Source organism: Aotus nancymaae, unplaced genomic scaffold (assembly GCF_030222135.1).
Source record: "Aotus nancymaae isolate 86718 unplaced genomic scaffold, 86718_ANA_hifiasm-v0.15.2.pri h1tg000002l, whole genome shotgun sequence".
NCBI classification, from domain to species: Eukaryota; Metazoa; Chordata; class Mammalia; order Primates; family Aotidae; genus Aotus; species Aotus nancymaae.
In genome coordinates, this window is record NW_026988413.1 from 65348748 (window position 1) to 65369803 (window position 21056).

The window sequence follows — 21056 nt, forward strand, 5'->3', positions numbered from 1 at the left end:
TGCATTTATCAGCAGTATGAAAATAGATTAATACAGAAGATGATTATGAAGATATTTATAGAAACTATGCAAAACATAATTTAAAAAATAATTGAAGCACATCACTACACAATTAAAATAAAATTTAAGGAAATAAAACAGTACATAAGAAAAAATATACCACCCAGGAACACATAAACAATAAACTAGTAACTTTATTTTTTTGATATTTTAATTAGAACAGAAATAAACTAAATATTTTATTTCTAAGCAAAAACAGAACTCTAGCATAAATCCTATTTGTCTGAGAAAATTCACAATACATTTTAGAAATCCAATGCATATATTCAAAATGTTATCTAATAAATAACAAGGTCAGGTCTACCCCAAATCTAAGAATCTGATTTAAACTAAGGTGCCACAAAACTACTAGGGCTGTTTTTTTGGTGATTATAAACAATATTTAATATATAAACAATACAGTCATATGACTTTAAACTCAGTTGCAGTGATCTACAATTTATTATTACTTTCAGTGTTAGAGCTAGAGGGTAATTTTTCAAAATTGGCACTCAACTCCACTTAGTTACCTGTCAACAAATACAGAACTGAACTGTTAGCCATAAGCACACAAGCACTTTACAAAAAGACTCAGGAAATTATGCAGGAGACAATGACATAGCTTAACCAGACTCTGAAAGATACATTATTTTGATTCACACGTACAAAAAGAACAGTTATATCTGCATGACTTAAGGTTCTCTAAACACAACTGTTTTATGTTTTAGACCTCTTGAGTGTGCCAGTTTACCACATCAAGGAGGAATCAAGGGATGTGCTCCTTCTAAAGAACCAAGGGCAAGTGGGGTGGGGGTGGCTGCTGGGAATGTCCTGGGCGGAAGAGCTGCCTCGGGTTTTTGTGTCAATGTAAACAATTTGTCTCAATTAAGCAATATCTAGGGTTTATCTAGTTTGAAGTTCAAAACAAAGGAGAGAATTATTTCTTTTCTTGAGCTTTTCCCAAAGCAATATGTGCATCTCATAATCAAATCTTAAATAGTACAAAGAGATAATCAGTTATCTAAAAATTTAATTTACATACATGTAGGCCTGGATTAAAAAGAAAAAAGTTTCCATAAAGAGGAGACTTTAGTGCTGTATGACTCATATAACTAAAAACAAACCAGGAAGTTTTTATTAAAAGCTCAAGGATAAAACTGAACATTGGCTGGCTACTGAACTCCACATCTGACAATAATTACTGACAGTTTAAAAATGTATATCCAAAATATAACCTCAGGAGGACCAGGTTTATTTATCCAACAGAGCAGCTCAAAATGTTGAGAGACATCATTTGTTTAGATATGAGGGATTATTCTCAAAGTTTATTTATTTAGGAGGGGAAGTGATTATAGAAAAATTCTTGAAATAAATTGTCAATGAGTTGCAGATTTTAACAATACTCCACATCATCTTAGATATTTAAGTGCATAGTTTCATAGTTTAAACAAATTCTGTCAATATACTTAATCACTTTAACTTTCCATGAAAACCAAATAAAAATCACATCTGAATGACTTACTTCCATGCTTTTTCATCTGATTGTATACATATAATGTACTACACATCCAAGTACAAGAGACAGTTATCTTCTCTGAGAGGTGCAAGAGTGTTCCTCCATGAATGCCCTCTGATAGTCAAACCAGCAATTTTTATATATGCATTCATGTGCATATAGATGTACTTCAAAAAACAAAGCATCATCTCTTCATCCATTGTTAACTTAATGGTAAGAATGGGGGACAACAGACATTGGTGGAGCACCAGAAGTTCCTGAAGGCACTTGGAAAGGATTTTTGGGAGTAGCATAGAGTCCTGGTGTAGGATAAGATCCTGTAGGGGCAGGATATGGAGCTGGTGGTCCCCAGTCTCCTGGTGGAACAGTGTTCCATGGAACAGGTGGTGCTTCCCAGGGGCTTGGGGAGGAGGAAGAGCCAGATATGGTCCTGGAGATGGATATGGCATATTAGGGGTAGGATACTGCCCGTCCATTCCTGGTGCCCAAGGTCCAGAAGACATGGATCCCCATGGACCTAAAGGACCAGCTGCAGCTGGCTGTGTGGGTGTACCATATGGTCTAGGTAGCTCCAGAAATGGTATATTTGATGTAGGATATGGCCCTGTGGGGTCAGGGCCTGGCATAGTTGGGGCTGGATAAGGACCACCAGGTGGGGGGCATGATGGTCTGGAAGGAGGAAAGGGTGCTGGGGGTCCTGAAGTTGGTTCAGTGGGAGGCACGGAGGGATACATTCCCACTGGTGCTGGTCCAAAAGGCACAGTACAGGGTGTTGCATGTGGTGGAGTCCAGATGGCACAGAAGGTGGAGCACTCAGATTATTCCAAGGGTTGGAGCCTGGCCAGCCTTGAGGAGGTTGGCCAGGTTTTGTATTGCTCACAGCAGAAGTTTTGGCAGGGGAGAGTTCAGGTAATGCATCTGCCAATGAAAATTATCAGACATTTTCCCAGCAAGATCTGAGACTGCAGTAGAGTCTAGAAGCAGTGATGGGTCTGAGGGACTGGGCCCTGAAGAAGCAGGCACACTCTGACTGATGGCAGTGAGAGCAGCAGCGGCAACAGCACCAGCAGGGTGTGGCTCCTCCTGGTGCCCATAATTTTATTTTTAAGAAATAATTTTAAATATAAATTAATTAAACTACTTAAAAAAAAGAAATGTAGGATGGGTGCAGTGGTTCACACCTGTAATCCTAGAACTTTGAGAGGCTGAGGAGGGCAGACCACCAGAGGTCAGGAGTTCGAGACTGGCCTGGCCAACATGGTGAAACCCCTACTCTACTAAAAATACAAAAATTAGCTGGGCATGGTTGTGGGTGCCTGTGGGTGCCGGTAATCCCAGCTACTCAAGAGATCGAGGCAGGAGAATCACTTGAACCTGGGAGGTGGATGTTGCAGTGAGCCAAGATTGTAACATTGCACTCCAGCCTGGGTGACAAGAGCAAAACTTAGTCTCAAAAAAAAAAGAGAAAGAAATAAAGAATGAATGAAAAAGAAACATAATCTCAGGACTTTGGGAGGCTAAGGTGGGCTAATTACTGGATCTCAGAAGATTACAGGTGTGATGCTACATACTCATAACCCAGCTACCTGAGAGGCTGAAATGAAAGAATCTTCTGAGTTTGGGAGGTTGAGGCTGCCATGATCACAACACTGCAAATCAGCTTGGTTGACAGAGTGTGACCTACCTTAAAAATAAATGAATGAACAAATAAATAAATAAAATTATTTTTAAAAATAATAAAATTATTTAGTGGCTTAAGAAAAAAGCAAACGATATGCTTCCTACAAGAGACTCACTTAAGCACTGAGTCCACTAGACTAAACCACAGACTGAGAAAACTGTATTTTATGCAAATAGTAGCTAAAATAGGATACTAGACATAATATGCTTTAAGTCAAGTGCTAATGTGAGACAAACATTGATATTATATACTGGTAAAATGAGTTGATTTACCACAAATCTATAACTATTATATCTATCTATCTATCTATCTATCTATCTATCTATCTATCTCTATCTGTATAACATCAGGGTTCCAAAATATATATGCCAAATATTGACAAAAGTAAAGCAAGAAATACGTAGCAACATAATAATTTTAGACATCAAGACACGATTTTCAACAATAAACAGAAAATTCAGATAAAAAAACCAATAAGAAAACAGAAAACCTAGATATTACAGACTGTATTAATTATTTTGCACATAGAGGAATACCTGAGAGTGGATAATTTATAAAGAAATCAAGTGTATTTGGCTCACAATTCAGCAGACTATACAAAAACTGTGTACCAGCATCTGCTTCTGGTGAGAGTGTCAGCAAGCTTACAATCATGGTTGAAAGTGAAGAGTAAATGTACATATCACATCAGAGACAGAGCAAATATGAGGTGAAGAAGACGGGTTCTTCTAATAAACCAGCTTTCATTTGAATTAACAGAGTGTAAACATTTTGATTACCAAGAAGATAGTGCCAAGCTATTTATGAGGACTTTGCCCCCATGACCCAAACATCTCTCATTAGATCCCACATTCAACATTAAGGATTACATTACAGCATAAAGTTTGGAGAACATGAACATGAAAACCATATTATAAACCAACATGGTTTAACTGACACATACAAAACATTACAGTCAAAAGCAAGAGAATACCAAACAGTCTTCTTTGCACTTGGGTACTGTGTTAGGACACATACTAAGTCTTATTAAATATAGAAATGCCAGCTGGGTGGTGTAGCTCATGCCTCCAATCCCAACATTAAGAGAGACTAAGGTGAAAGAATCACTTGGAGTTAAAAGTTTGAGGCCAGCCTGGTTAATATAGTGAGACACTATCCCTAAAACTAATCAAAGCATAGTCCCAGCTACTTGAGACACTGAGGTGGTAAGATCATTTGAGACCAATAGGTCGAAGCTGCAGTGAGCCAAAATCAGGCCAGTACACTCTGGCTGGGTGACAGAGTAAGATCATGTCTCCAAACAAAAACAACAAATATATCAACAACAACAAATAAATTTAAGAAGACCAAAGTGACCTGAGATTGTGCATTGCACTCCAGCCTCGGCAACAAGAGCAACACTCCACCTCAAATAAAACAAGAAGAAAAACAAGAAAATGAGCTAAGAAAGAATATATACAAGATAAGCTATAACCAATATTGGGGTCATATGTGTAAATATAAACACACACATATGTATAATCTGATTGTGATAGACATGTGGCTCATTTATCTTTTAATTAAACCCAACATTCACTTAAAGTATACAAACAGAATTGCAAATTGTTTAAAATTCTAATACATAAGTAAAACCACAAACACAATAAACTGATATTAAGAAACTTACACTAAAAAGACACATTAATATAGAACTTCAAGACAATAATGAAAGAAATGTTTACTCATAAAATATAGTTGGCAACATTAATTTACATTAATAAATAATTTGTCTAGTTAACAGCAATGTTTGACATTGACTGCATTCAGAGATGGCAGTCTTTTTAAATTACTGGTATCTATTGTATGGCAATAAAATTTCAAAGAAAATGCAGTACAACCATAAATAGGAAATGCTAGTGAGTTTCTTTTGCTAGATAAGCATTTAAAAGAAAATAGTGGGCAGGCAGGGGGCGGATCCAAGATGGTCAAATAGGAACAGCTCTGGAGTGCAGTTCCCAGCAAGAACAAAACAGAGGGTGAGTGATCACCACATTTCCAAATAAGTTATTACTGCCCACAGACCAGGAGATTCCCAGGCTGAAAAGTGCCATGAGTTTCCAGCACAGCTGTTTCAGCCAGCGCAGTGGGTTTCCATACAAAAACTCACACAAATCTGGGTGGCCATTTCAACTGGCACCTGGAATGCCTGGGAGACAGAGCTGCCCATCCAACTGAAAAAAAGGGGGCTGAAACAGGGAGCTAGGTGATCTGGCTCACCAGGTCCCACCCCCAACAAAGACTAGAAATCTGAAATGCTCTGCATTGAGAGTTTTGAAGCAAGAGCAGCTGGACCAAGGACAGTCTAGCTCTGTGAGGGGAAGGGCATCCACCATCACTGAGGCAGTCCACCATTACTGAGGAAATCTGTCATTACTGAGGCAGTTCATCATTACTGAGGCAGACCACCATTACCGAGGCAGTTCTAACTATACCTCTATAAACAAAACCACAAGGAAGTTCACACAGTAGCTGGGCAGAGCCCACAACAGCTCAGCAACACCTCTGCTAGCAGACTGTGACTAGGCTACCTCCTTGCTGTGCTAGGCAGCTCTGAAAAAAGGCAGGAGCACATCAGGAACTTATAAATAAAGCCCCACCTTCCCAGGACAGAGCACCTGGGAAAAAAGGTGATTATGAGTTCTGCTGCAGCAGACATAAACTCACCTGTCCTGCAGCTCTGAATGGAACAATGGAGCTCCCAGCTTAGCACTTGAGCTCCTATAAGGGACAGACTGTCTCCTCAAGCAGCTCCCTGACCCCTATATATCCAAAGAGACACCTCATAGAGGAGAGCTCACACTGACATCTGGCGGATATCCTTCTGGGACAAAGATAACAGAAGAAGAAACTGGCAGTAACACTCACTGTTCTGCAGCTGCCACAGGTGATCCCGAGGCAAGCAGGTTCTGGAGAGGACCTCCAGCAGTCCTACAGCAGAGGGGCCTGTTAGAAGGAAAACTAAAAAACAGAAAGAAATAACTTCACCATCGATAAAAAGGACATCCACTCAAAGACCCCATCTGACAGTCACCAACTACAAAGACCACAGGCAGATAAATCAACAAAGATGGGAAGAAACCAGTGCAAAAAGGATGAAAACACCCAAAACCAAAATGCCTTTCCTCCTCCAAGGGATCACAACTCCTCACCAGCAAGGGAACAAAGCTGGATGGAGAATGAGTCTAATGAATTGACAGAAACAGACTTCAGAAGGTGAGTAATAACAAACTTCTCTGAGCTAAAAGAACATGTTCTAACCCAATGCAAAGAAACTAAGAACCTTGAAAAAAGGTTTGATGAAATGCTAATGAGAATAAAGAGCTTAAAGAAGAATATAAATAACTCAATGGAACTGAAAAACACAGCATGAGAACTTTGCAAAGCATACACAAGTTTCATGGCTGATTCGACCAAGCAGAAGAAAGGATATCAGAGATTGAAGATTAAATCAATGAAATAAAACAAGGCAAGATTAGAGGAAAAAAGAGTGAAAAGAAATGAACAAAATCTAAAAAAATATGGGATTATGTGAAAAGACCTAATCTACATTTGATAGGTGTACCTCAATGTGATGGAGAGAATGAATCCAAGCTGGAAAACACTCTTCAGGATATTATCCAGGAGAACTTCCCCAACCTAGCAAGGCAGGCCAATATTCAAGTCCAGGAAATACAGAGAACACCACAAAGATATTCTTCAAGAAGAGCAACCCCAAGGCACATAATCATTTGATTCACCAGGATTAAAATGAAGGAAAAAATGCTAAGGGCAACAAGAGAGAAAGGTTGGGTTACACACAAAGGGAAGCCCATTAGACTTACAGAAGATCTCTTGGCAGAAACTCTCCAAGCCAGAAGAGAGTGAGGGCCAATATTTAACATCCTTAAAGAAAAGAGTTTTCAACCTAGAATTTCATATCCAGCCAAACTTCATAAGCTTCATAAGGAAAGGAAAAATAAAATCCTTTAAAAACAAGCAACTGCTGAGAGATTTCATCACCACCAGGCCTGCCTTACAAGAGCTCCTGAAGGAAGCATGAAACATAAAAAGGAACAACCAGTACCAGCCACTCCAAAAATGGTAAAGAGCATTGACATGATGAAGAAACTGCATCAACTAGCGGTCAAAACAACCAGCTGGCATCAAAAAGGCAGGATCAAATTCACACATAACAATATTAACCTTAAATATAAATGGACTAAATGTCACAATCAAAAGACACAGACTGGCAAATTGGATAAAAAGCCAAAACCCATCAGTGTGCTGTACCCAGGACCCATCTCACATGCAAGGTCACACATAGGCTCAAAATAAAGGGATGGAGGAAGATTTACAAAGCAAATGGAGAGCAAAAAAAGAAGGAGTTGCAATCCTAGTCTCTGAAAAAATAGACTTTAAACCAGCAAAGAGCAAAAAAGACAAAGAAGGGCCTTACATAATGGTAAAATAATCAATGCAACAAGAAGAGATAATGATCCTAAATACATATGCACCCAATACAGGAGCACCCAGATACATAAAGCAAGTTCTTAATGACCCACAGAGAGACTTAGACTCCTACACAATAATAGTGGGAGACTTTAACACTCCACTGTCAATATTAGACAGATCAATGAGACAAAAAATTACAAGGATATCCAGGACTTGAACTCAGATCTGGACCAAGCAAACCTAATAGACATCTACAGAACTCTCCACCCCAAATCCACAGAATATACATTCTTCTCAGCACCGCATCACACCTCCTCTAAAACTGACCACATAATTGGAAGTAAATTAAGTCTCAGCAAATGCAAAAGAATGGAAATTATAAGAAACAGTCTCTCAGACCACAATGTAATCAAATTAGAACTCAGGATTAAGAAACTAACTCAGTGGGGAGAGATAGCATGGGAGAAATGCCAGATATAGGTGATGGGGAGTAAGGCAGCAAATGACACTGCCATGTGTGTACCTATGCAACAATCTTGCATGTTCTTCAAAACCTAAATGCAATAAAAAAAAAAAAGAAACTAACTCAGAACTGTACAACTTCATGAGAACTGAAAAACCAGCTCTTGAATGTTGACTGGATAAACAATGAAATGAAGGCAGAAATAAAGATGTTCTTTGAAACCAACAAAAATGAAGATACGATGTACCAGAATCTCTGGAACACATTTAAAGCAGTGTGTAGAGGAAAATTTATAGCAATAAATGTCCACATGAGAAGCAAGGAAAGATCTAAAATTGATACCCTATCATCAAAACTGAAAGAGTTAGAGGAGCAAGATTAAAAAAAACATTCAAAAGCTAGCAGAAGACAAGAAATAACTAAAATCAGAGCAAAACTGAAGGAGATAGAGACACAAAAAACCCTTAAAAAAAAAACACAATAAATCCAGGAGCATTTTTTTGAAAAGATCAATAAAATAGACAGACCACTAGCCAGAATAATAAAAAAGAAAGGAGAGAAGAATCAAATAGATGCAATAAAAAAACGATAAAGGGGATATCACCACAGATTCCACAGAAATACAAACTACCATCAGATTACTACAAACAACTCTATGAACACAAACCAGTAAACCTGGAAGAAATGGATAAATTCCTAGACACTTGCACCCTCCCAAGCCTAAACCAGGAAGAAGTTGAACCCTGAATAGACCAATAACAACAGCTGAAGTTGAGGCAGCAATTAATAGCCCACCAACCAAATAAAGCCCAGGTCCAGATGAGTTCACAGCCAAATTGTACCAGACATACAAAGAGGAGCTGGTACCATTCCTTCTGAAACTATTCCAAACAATACAAAAAGAAAGAATCCTTCCCAAACCATTTTATGAGACCAATATCATCCTGATATGAAAACCCAGCAGAGACTCAACAAGAAAAGAAAACTTCAGGCCAATATCCATGAAGAAAATAGATGCAAAAATCTTCAATAAAATACTGGCAAACCAACTGCAATAGCACATCAAAAAGCTTATTCATCATGATCAAGTAGGCTTCATCCTGGGGATGCAAGACTAGTTCAATATATGCACATCTATAAAGGTAATTCACCACATAAACAGAACCAAAGACAAAAATCACAATTATCTCAATAGATGCAGAGAAGGCCTTTGAAAAAATTCAAAAGCCTTTTATGCTAAAAACTCTCAATAAACTAGGTATCGACAGAACTCAAAATAATAAAAGCTATATACAACAAACCCACAGACAGTATAATACTGAATGGGTAAAAACTGGAAGCATTCCCTTTGAAATCTGGCACTAGACAAGGATATCCTCTCTGACCATTCCTATTCAATATAGTATTGGAAGTTTTAGCTAGAGCAATCAGGCAAGAAAAAGAAAGTAATTGTATTCAGTTAGGAAAGGAGGAAGTCAAATTGTCTTTATTTGCAGATGACATGATTGTATATTTAGAAGACCCCATTGCCTCAGCCCAAAATCTCCTGAAACTGATAAGCAACTTCAGCAAAGTCTCAGGATACAAAATCAATATGCAAAAATCACAAGCATTCCATACACTAATCTTAATTTGACTTAAAGAGAGCCAAATCAAGAATGAACTGCCATTCACAATTGCTACAAAGAGAATAAAATACCTAGGAATACAACTAACAAAGGAAGTAAAGGACCTCTTCAAGGAGAACTACAAACCACTGCTCAATGAAACAAGAGAGGACACAAACTATGGAAAAACATTCCATGCTCATGATTAAGAAGAATCAATATTGTGAAAATGGCCATACTACCCAAGGTAATTTATACATTCAACACTATTGCCATCAAGCTACCTATGACCTTCTTCACAGAAACAGAAAAAAAAACCTTAAACTTCATATGGAACCAAAAGAGAGCCTGCATTGCCAAGACAATCCTAAGCAAAAAGTACAAAGCTGGAGGCATCATACTACCTGACTTCAAACTATACTACAAGGCTACAGTAATCAAAACAGCATGGTACTGGTACCAAAACAGAAATATAGACCAAGGGAATACAACACAGGCCTTCAGAAGCAACGTGACACATCTTCGACCATCTGATCTTTGACAAACCTGACAAAAACAAGCAATGGGGAAAGGATTCCCTGTTTAATAAATGGTGTCGGGACAACTGGCTAGCAGTGTGTAGAAAGTAGAAACTGGACCCCTTCCTGACACCTTAAACTAAAATTAAGTCCAGATGGATTAAAGACTTGAACATAAGAGCTAACACCATAAAAGGTTTCTTCTTGTCTAGAAGAAAACCTAGGCAAAAAGAACACTGGCATAGGCAAGGACTTCACAACTAAAACACCAAAAGCATTGGCATCAAAAGCCAAAATAGACAAATGGGATCTAATTAAACCCCAGAGCTTCTGTACAGCAAAAGAAACAATCATTAGAGTGAATAGGCAACCAACAGAATGGGAAAAAAGTTTTGCAATCTACCATCTGACAATGGGCTAATATCCAGAATCTACAAAGAACTAAAACAGATTTACAAGAAAAAAAAAAAAAAAAACATTTAAAAGTGGGAGAACATGAACTGACACTTTTCAAAAGAAGACATATGTGAGGCCAACAAACATGAGAAAATGCTCAGCATCACTGGTCATTAAAGAAATGCAAATCAAAACCACATTGAGATAACTTCTCATGCCATTTAGAATGGCAATCATTAAAAAATCTGGAGACGACAGATCCTGGAGAGGACGTGGAGAAATAGGAACACATTTACACTGTTGGTGGGAGTGTAAATTAGTTCAACCATTGTGGAAGACAGTGTGGTCATTCCTCAAGGACCTAGAAATAGAAATTCCATTTGACCCAGCAATCTCATTACTGGGTATATACCCAAAGGACTATAAATCATTCTATTGTAAAGACATATGCACACACATGTTCATCATGGCACTGTTTACGATAACAAAGACCTGGAACCAACCCAAATGCCCATCAATGATAGACTGGACAAAGAAAATGTGGAACATTGGATTGTAAAACCAATGACTACAGAATTTAAACCGTAGACTTACTTTGATAGTACTCTTAATGGTATAACTTCTCCTCTCATTTTATGTCTCTCTGTTTTTTCTTGTGCTTCCTTTTTGAAAAAAAAAAAAAATGTGGCACATATACACCATGGAATACCATGCAGCCACAGAAGATGATTAGTTTGTGTCCTCTGTAGGGACATAGATGAACCTGGAAACCATCATTCTCAACAAACTGACACAAGAACAGAAAATCAAACACCGCATGTTCTCACTCATAGGAAAGTGTTGAAGAATGAGAACAAATGGATACAGGGAGGGGAGCATCACACACTGGGGTCTGTTGGTCTGGAAGAGGGGAGGAACAGCAGGGGATGGGGAGGTTGGGGAGGGATAACATGGGGAGAAATGCCAGATATAGGTGATGGAGGGATAGAGGCAGCAAACCACATTGCCATGTATATACCTATGCGACAATCCTGCATGTTCTGCACATGTACCCCAGAACATAAAGTGCAATAAAAAATACATATATATAAAATAAAAATAGAAAATATGTGTATGTATAAATTAGAAAAAGCAAAAATAGTATAAATTTTTGTTTTAAATATATGCATTTTTCACAAACTAAAACTACTGTAATCCAAGTTTAGAAGCAAAAAATAGCCTTACATTGCTAAATTATGCATATATTTAACAGAGCCTCATATATAAAACAAATATTTGGGAAATAAATTGTTTTTATTTAGATACAGGCTGACAAAAATGGTTGAAAATTCTATAATTCCTTTTTGCCTGCCTGTATACTATCTAATTCAGGTACAACATGTAAATTTTAGTATATTGCCCTAAATGTCTGAATCTAGAATTACAGACAAATTTGAAGTAAAAAATAAAAAGTAAAAATTTATATGGAGAGTGACATTAATAAGATTTAAAAAAAAAAAAAAAGGGTTCCCTGTTTGCTTATCCCCTGACAGCAAGAAAATTTGTAAGCTATTCCTGACAAAAATGCATTTATGAGAGAAGCAGGCATCACGGATCACACCTGAAATGTCAGCTACATGGTACATTAAAGTTGGAGAATTGCTTCTGGTAAAAATATTAAGACCTGCTTGGGTAATGTAGCAAGACCCCATCTCAAAAATAAGTGCCATTAAAAGAGCTCTGAGATTCAGGAAGGGAGTTGTGAAATGCTGCTAAGGCCCAAGATTGAAGGCAATCTTTTTTAGAAGGAAGGCACTCATTCAGGTAGCAAACTATTAGACTACTGTTTTTGGCTACAGATGAGAAAATGTTCCACCTAACTTGATTCCACTGAGAATTTTGAACTTAATCTATAACTATCCCTAACTTTTCCCAGCCACAGTCTGAGGGAGGTCCTGTTTTTCCAGAGGCCTGGATGAAGTCCCCCATTTTATAGACATCCAGCAGGCCTGCAGACCATGACTTTTACTGTGATCCCTGAAGCAGTTCCATGACTCAGTTCATGACCAGTTCTGCCTACGTATAAACTCAGAGTGACCTGGGAGAAACCTCTTTTGTACTCAGTGAAAGCCATGCTCATCCACATATTGATATAAAGCCACCATATGCAGACCTGACTGCAGAAACCTGCCCTTGAAGCTGTCCTGCAGAGCAAAGTCCTGAAGAATATTCACTCTGTCCAAAAGTTAAATGAGAATTACAACTATCCAAGCCCCTTTTAATGAGACAGCTAACGGTGGACCTGCATGCAAACCCAGCAGCTTTAAGACCAAGCTATAACCCCTCTTCACTACAAACCCAGAGGGCATTCTATCACTTGGCAGACCCAACAAAAATAGATTTTTACTTTCTCAAATCAGTTTATAAAAACTTGGAGAGCTGTTTGCTCATTCAAATTTACAGACACCAATGCAAAATTATTATTTCTTATTGTCAATTCTTCTATTTTAACATAGTACTGGAAGTATATGGAAGAAGAAATAGTCAAAAGAAAAATTTAAAGACATTGATATTGAAGACCAATAAGTAAAATGTTGCTGTTTGTAGATCATGTAATCTTATATATTAAAAAACATAAACACTATATTAAAATCTGTGTAAACTAATAAATTTAATACTACTCAGTTAATTAGCAAAATATAAATTAACATAGAAGTTATGGTTCCATATACCTAAAACAAACTATTTGATAAAGAAAAAAAATCTAATTTACAATAATGTAAAATAATCAATTTTAGAACAAATTTAACCAAGGAACTTATAAATCTTTTAAGTGAAAACTGTATCAATGAAAAAAATTAGAGAGGGCAAAAATAAATTTTAAAATATGTTATTTCTATTGAAAGAATAAGTATTGTGAAACTGCCATAATATGCAAAGTGATCTACAGATTCAACAGATTCCTTATCAAAATTCCAGTATTATTACACAGTAATAAAAAATATAACCCTAAAACGTACATAAAATTACAATAAACTTTGAATAACCAACACAATCTTGAGGAAAAAGAACAAAGCAGAATGACATCATACTTTATAATTTTGAACAAAATTTCAAGACTATAGTAGTGAAAACAGGATGAAATGTGCAGAAAATTTTTTTTAAAATCAATGGAACAGAAACCACTGCTCTCATGCATTTCAGTCATGATGCAAAATGAGAACTTAAAAAATAGGTTAACCCCAGGCGCAGTGGCTCACACCTGTAATCCCAGCACTTTGGGAGGCCGAGGTGGGTGGATCATGAGGTCAGGAAATTGAGACCATCCTGGCCAACATGGTGAAACCCCATCTCAAAAAAAAAAAAAAAAAAAAATAGGTTAACATACAGTATATCAAAATTATGCAGATACCTGTCTCTCCACAAAAACAAGAAAAAATAAGTCAGATTTTACACTTTATTGCATGCCATGAACAGTACTTTGGCTGTCACTGTAGGAAGGAAGATCATTTAAGGAAAAGTAGAATTCTTAGATATTTTAGAAGCATAAGACAGAAGATGCCCTTATGTGAGAGTGTAATTTTTTTTTTAATTACAGGCTTCTCAGAAACTATTTCCTTTGGATAACAGCTTCCCAAATCACTTTAAATACTGGCTTTCTCCTTGACTTTGGACTGCTCATTCATGTCGTCTGTTGTATTCACTCTCACCTACCTGGGGGTTCATCCACCATCGCATGTTGCTTCATCTTCCAGGGCTCTTTTGCTTTCTCCAGACAGGTGATCAACTCTGGCTTAGAGGCAGCAATACCTGTTTTATTAAAAATAACATGAATCTTGCTCATGTTTTCCAATTACCAACTTAGTAATGTGCTCAGTAAAGAGGATATAATATTCTAATAAATGTATCCCAATATACCAATTTATAACATAAATTTTTAAATATTTATGAAATATTTTAATTTTATAATTCTTAATTTCACTGCCTGTTATTACTCAATCAAAAATTCATGATGGCAATTAGACTTTAAGGTGTGAGAAACAATGTTCTATGCCACTAAACTACTGAAATTACCACTAAAGTGAAGGACACAGATCAGCTCAGGAATATGGAAACTTCGGGTCAAAATAAAATATCTTGAAGAAATTCTTTTCTAAACAGATAAATCCCCAGGATTTTCTTGAAAACAGAAATCTGAAAGTATAAATAAGCAAAATACCTTCTACAAAAAAGTAATGAAACCTTTAGTTTATATTAGGAATTCCATATTAAAGCTATCCTCACCCAAAAAGGCCAGGTTTCTGTAGTTCTCTAACATCACATTCCTATATAAATTCTTCTGTGCAGTGTCCAGGCATTGCCACTCCTCCAGAGAGAACTCTATGGCCACATCCCTAAATGTCAATGGTCCCTGGAAAACACTCACAAACACACATATTTACAAAGTGGGTATGGGCAGAATTTTTCATTTGACTCAAGGTAAAATGAGAAAGTGAATAGAACTGGTTCTGACTTATAACAGTGGCTGAAACTATCCAATAAAATAATTGTCAATATACAAACATTTTGTAACGTATTCTCTAACTCTGAGAAAAGAGAGTAGCATAATATCCACAACATCAGTGTATATATGATACTTGTCTGGACGATAAAGTGGAAAATAGAGGGCATAAACACTAACATGTGCATTTTTGTGTGCTATATTTACGTAATACAGAATGAGTTCTGTATATTTTTCAGAAGAAAAAGACACAGTTGTTTTTATTTTTCATACAAGATAGACATGTTGAGTTAGAAGGTACCATTCAAATTTTAATGTGTACAAAACTGGACATCTTGTAAATGAAGATTATTTTTTCAGAAGATCTGAAATAAAGTCTGAGTTACTGAATTTCTAACAAGTTCACCAGTAATGCCAATGTTTTGGCCCCAAAATCTATTTTGTCAAACATCCAGTAAGTGAAAGAGCCTGTTTTGTTTGTTTGTTCGTTTTCAGTTTTTCTGGCCTGTAAACAAAGAAGAGAGCTTTCATTTACCAAAGAAAGATAAGTGCAAAGAAAACCTAAAGAACAGCACCAGGCCTGCCCTACAACAGCTCCTTAAGGAAGTACTAAACATAGAAAGGAACAACTGGTACCAGTCACTGGAAAAACATACCAAATTGTAAAGACCATCAATGCGAGGAAGAAACTACATCAATGGGCAAAATAACCAGCATCATAATGGCAGGGTCAAATTCACACATAACAATATTAACCTTAAATGTAAATAGGCTAAATGCCCCAATAAAAAGAAACAGGCTGGCAAACTGGATAAAGAGTCATGACCCATCTCACACGCAGACACACACAGAGGCTCAAAATAAAGAGATGGAGTAATTTTTACCAAGCAAATCAAAAGCAAAAAGAAAGCAGAGGTCAGAATTCTAGTCTCTGATAAAACAAACTTTAAACCATCAAAGATCAAAAGAGACAAAGAAGGGTATTACATAATGGTAAAGGAATCAATGCAACAAGAAGAGCTAACAATCCTAAATATATATGCACCCAATGCAGGAGCACCCAGATTCATAAAGCAAGTTCTTAGAGACCTACAAAGAGACTTGAGCTCCCACACAATAACAGTGGGAGACATTAACACCCCACTGTCAATATTAGACAGATCAACAAGATAGAAAATTAACAAGGATATCCAGGACTTGCACTCAGCTCTGGGCCAAGCGGACCTAACAGACATCAACAGAACCCTCCACCCCAAATAAACAGAATATACATTCTTCTTGGCACCACATTGCACCTATTCTAAAAATGACCACATAATTGGAAGTAAAACACTTCTCAGCAAATGCAAAAGAACAGAATTTATAGCAAACAGTCTCTCAGACCACAGTGCAATCAAATTAGAACTCAGGATTAAGAAACTCACTCAAGACCACACAACTACATGGAAACCGAACAACCTGCTCCTGAATGAGTACTGGATAAATAACTAAATGAAGGCAGAAATAAAGATGTTCTTTGAAACCAATGAGAATGAAGACACAACATACCAGAATCTCTGGGATATTTTTTAAAGCAGTGTCTAGAGGGAAATTTTTAGTACTAAATGCCCAAAAGAGAAAGCAGAAAAGATCTAAAATTAACACACTAACATCAAAATTAAAAGAACTAGAGAAGCAACAACAAACAAATTCAAAAGGTAGCATAAAACAAGAAATAACTAAGATCAGACCAGAATTGAAGGAGATAGAGACACATACACAAAAAAAAACCCTTCAAAAAATTAATGAATCCAGAAGGTGGTTTTTTGAAAAGATCAACTAAATAGATAGACCACTAGGCAGACTAATAAAAAAGAAAAGAAACAAGAATCAAATAGATGCAATAAAAAATGATAAAGTGGATATCACCACTGCTTCCAAAGAAATACAAACTACCATCAGAGATTACTACAAACACCTCTTTGCACATAAACCAGTAAATCTAGAAGAAGTGGATAAATTCCTGGACAATTATACCCTCCCAAGACTAAACCAGGAAGAAGTTGAATCCCTGAATAGACCAATAACAAGGTCTGAAATTGAGGTAACAATTAATAATCTACCATCCAAAAACAATCCAGGACCAGATGGTTTCACAGCCAAATTCTACCAGAGGTACAAAGAGGAGCTGGTAAAATTCCCTCTGAAACTATTCCAAACAATAGAGAAAGAGGGAATACTACCTAACTCATTTTATGAGGCAAACATCATCCTGATAGAAAAAGCTGGCAGAGACACAACTGAAAAAAAAAAAAAAAAAAAAAATCAGGCCAACATCCCTGATGAACATTGATGCAAAAATCTGCAAATAAAGTACTGTCAAACCAAATCCAAAAGCATATAAAGAAGCTTATCCATTACAATCAAGTCGGCTTCATCCTTGGGATGCAAGGCTGGTTCAAAATATGCAAATCAATAAATGTATCTCATCACACAAACAGAATCAAAGACAAAAACCACATTATTATCTCAAGAAATGCAGAAAAGGCCTTCAACTAAAGTCAACAACGCTTCATGCTAAAAGCTCTTAATAAACTAGGTATTGATGGAATGTATCTCAAAATAATAAAAGCTATTTATGACAAACCCACAGCCAATATCATACTGAATGGGCAAAAAACTGGAAGCATTCCCTTTGAAAACTGGCACAAGACAAGGATGCCCTCTCTCACCACTCCTATTCGACACAGTATTGGAAGTTCTGGCCAGGGCTATCAGGCAAGAGAAAGAAATAAAGGGTATTAAAATAGGTAAAGAGGAGTCAAATTGTCTCTATTTGCAGACAGCATGATTGTATATTTAGAAGACCCCACTGTCTCATCACACAATCTCCTTAAGCTGATAAGCAACTTCAGCAAAGTCAGCAAAGTCTCAGGATACAAAGTCAATGTGCAAAAATTACAAGCATTCTTACACACCAATAACAGAAAGAAAGCCAAATCATGAGTGAACTCTCATTCACAACTGCTACAAAAAGAAATACCTAGGAATACAACTTACAAGGGATGTGAAGGACCTCTTCAAAGAGAACTACAAACCACTGCTCAAGGAAATAAGAGAGAACACAAACAAATGGAAAAACATTCCATGCTTATGGTTAGGAGGAATCAATATGGTGAGCATGCCCATACTGCCCAAAGTAATGTAAAGATTCAATGCTATCCCCATCAAACGACCATTGACTTTCTTTACAAAATTGGAAACAACCACCTTAAACTTCATATGGAACCAAAAAAGGAGCCTACACAGCCAAGACAATTATAAAGGGGGGGTGGTGAAGCTGAAGGCATCACACTATCTGACTTCAAAGAATACTACAAGGCTACAGTAACCAAAACAGCATGGTGCTGATACAAGAACAGGTATATAAGCAAATGGAACAGAACAGAAGCCTCAGATGTAATGCCACAAACCTACAACCATCTGATCTTTAACCAACCTGACAAAAAGAAGAAATGGCAAAAGAATTCTCTATTTAATAAGTGGTGCTGGAAAAACTGGCTAGCCATATGCAGAAAGCTGAAACTGGATCCCTTCTTTACACCTTATATAAAAATTAACTAAGATGAATTAAAGATTTAAATGTAAGACATAAAACCATAAAAACCCTAGAAGAAAACATAGGCAATACCATTCAGGACATGGGCCTGGGCGAAGACCTCATGCATAAAATACCAAAAGCATGGTAATAAAAGGCAAAATTAGACAAATCAGATCTAATTAAACTGAAGAGCTTCTGCACAGCTAAAAAAAATCTATCATCAGAGTAAACAGGAAACCTACAGAATGGGAGAAAAATTTTTGCAGTCTACCCATATGACAAAGAGCTAATATCCAGAATCTATAAATAACTTAAACAAATTTACAGGAAAAAAACAAACAACCCCATCAAAAAGTGGGCAAAGATATGAACAGACACTTTGCAAAAGATGACATTTATGTGGCCAACAAACATATGGAAAAAAAGCACATCATCACTGGTCATTAGAGAAATGAAAATTAAAACCACATTGACATACCATCTCACACCAGTTAGAATGGTGATCACTAAAAAGTCAAAAGACAAAAGATGCCGAAGAGGATGTGGAGAAATAGATACAATTTTATACTGTTGGTGGGAGTGTAAATTAGTTCAACCATTGTGGAAGACAGGGTGGCAATTCCTCAAGGATCTAGAACTAGAAATACCATTTGACCCAGCAATCCCATTACTGGGTATATACACAAAGGATTATAAATCACTCTACTCTAAAGACACATGCACAGGTATGTTTATTGCAGCACTGTTCACAATAGCAAAGACTTGGAACCAATCCAAATGCCCATCAATGACAGACTGGACTTAAAAACTGTGGCACATATATACCATGGAATACAATACAGCCATAAAAATAAGAATAAGTTTATGTCCTTTGCAGGGACATGAATGAAGCTGGAAACCATCATTCTCAGCAAACAAACACAAGAACAGAAAACCAAATGCTGCATGTTCTCACTTACAAGTGGGAGCGGAACAATGAGAACATGTGGACACAGGGAGGGGAACATCACACATACTGTGACTGTCAGGGGCTGGGGGTCTAGGGGAGGGATAGCATTAGGAGCAATACCTAATGTAGATGATGGAGTGATGGATATGGCCAATCACCATGGCATGTCTATACCTATGTAACAAACCTGCATGTTCTGCACATGTACCCCAGAACTTCCATGTTCTGTAATTTTAGTAGGAATTTTAAGTAGTCTTTCTTTAGCACCCTAATAAGCAAGTAACTCCTGATAATTTTTTTCAGAACTTTCTGGGTAATAAATGTCATCCTGTTTAAATGAGCATTTTCTTAATCATGTAATACATACAGATATAAAAAAATAAAAATATAACCTCAACATTATATGTTCTCCATCTTTACTAAGAACCCCAGGTTTTCCCCATAGAAATATTATCCTCACCTGTCCATGTTCAACAGCCACAAAGCGAACATTTTCAATATTTCAGATCACAAATTTATGGTGAGAATTCTGCATGGCATATAAGAAGCCACGATGTAGAGAAGGCTATGATAATTAGAAAAAAACAGCATTTTTCAGAGACCCTTGACTGTCATAAGCATTTTTTTAAGTTAAGACAAACTCATTAAGGAGAAAAAACACAGGTAATAGAAGTAAAGATTTGCAAGTACTAAATGCATCGCACTCCAGGAGGCAGCGCAAACACAACTCTTGATCTGAGACATATTTAACTGGAAAAAAAAAAAGTCATTTTTTCTCTTTCTCCTCCTCCTCTAGAACTGCTTCTCAGATGAGACCTTCTGGACTAATTACACCTGCATCTTTAGAATATTTCGTTACAATTTTGAGCACCACATGTTTACCTGTCACCACCACACCCAAAGGCAGACGACCGAAGATAGAAAAACTACAATTTCTGTCTTTTATAACAGAAATGATTCAGGAACAATGAGCTGCTCCACAGAAATAAAGACGGCAGCTTTAAATATAAGTTTCTCTTTTTTGTTCTCAGGTGCCCTCTCCTGCTACTGACACTGGCTTATTTAAATAAATAAGTTTAATTACTTTTTGACTTAACATTATTAATGTTAAGGTACAGAACATAGTGTCCAGTGTGACATTGTTAGTTTAACGTATACCTACTTGTGGCAATAGTGAACAGTTTCAAAAGATAAACAAATAGTTGAAAGAAAAGAGAAAAACATAATTGTGCTCTTATTTTAAAGTCTCTCTAAACTTTATAAGTAAAAAGACTTGCATTCCTCAAATAAAAGTTTTGGTTTTTTTTTTATTTTGTTTTGTTTTTTAAAATTTCAAGACCTAAATTTAGATTTTAGA

The 21056-nt window shown here is 36.7% G+C and overlaps 1 protein-coding gene and 1 pseudogene across 2 annotated transcripts in view; one reads left to right on the forward strand and one right to left on the reverse strand.

The window, feature by feature from the left end:
• The window catches only part of LOC135274263 (uncharacterized), a 45686-nt gene extending 24960 nt beyond the window's left edge, over window positions 1-20726 (forward strand). Inside the window, exon 2 of one of the 2 annotated variants that reach the window (XM_064375180.1) lies at window positions 20496-20726. The gene's annotated coding sequence lies outside the window, so the exon portion shown is untranslated. The remainder of the gene's footprint in view (window positions 1-20495) is intronic. The other variant, XM_064375184.1, reaches the window with a different exon arrangement.
• LOC135274264 (MAPK-interacting and spindle-stabilizing protein-like) lies at window positions 1763-2480 on the reverse strand (annotated as a pseudogene).
• Window positions 20727-21056: the final 330 nt, after the last annotated feature.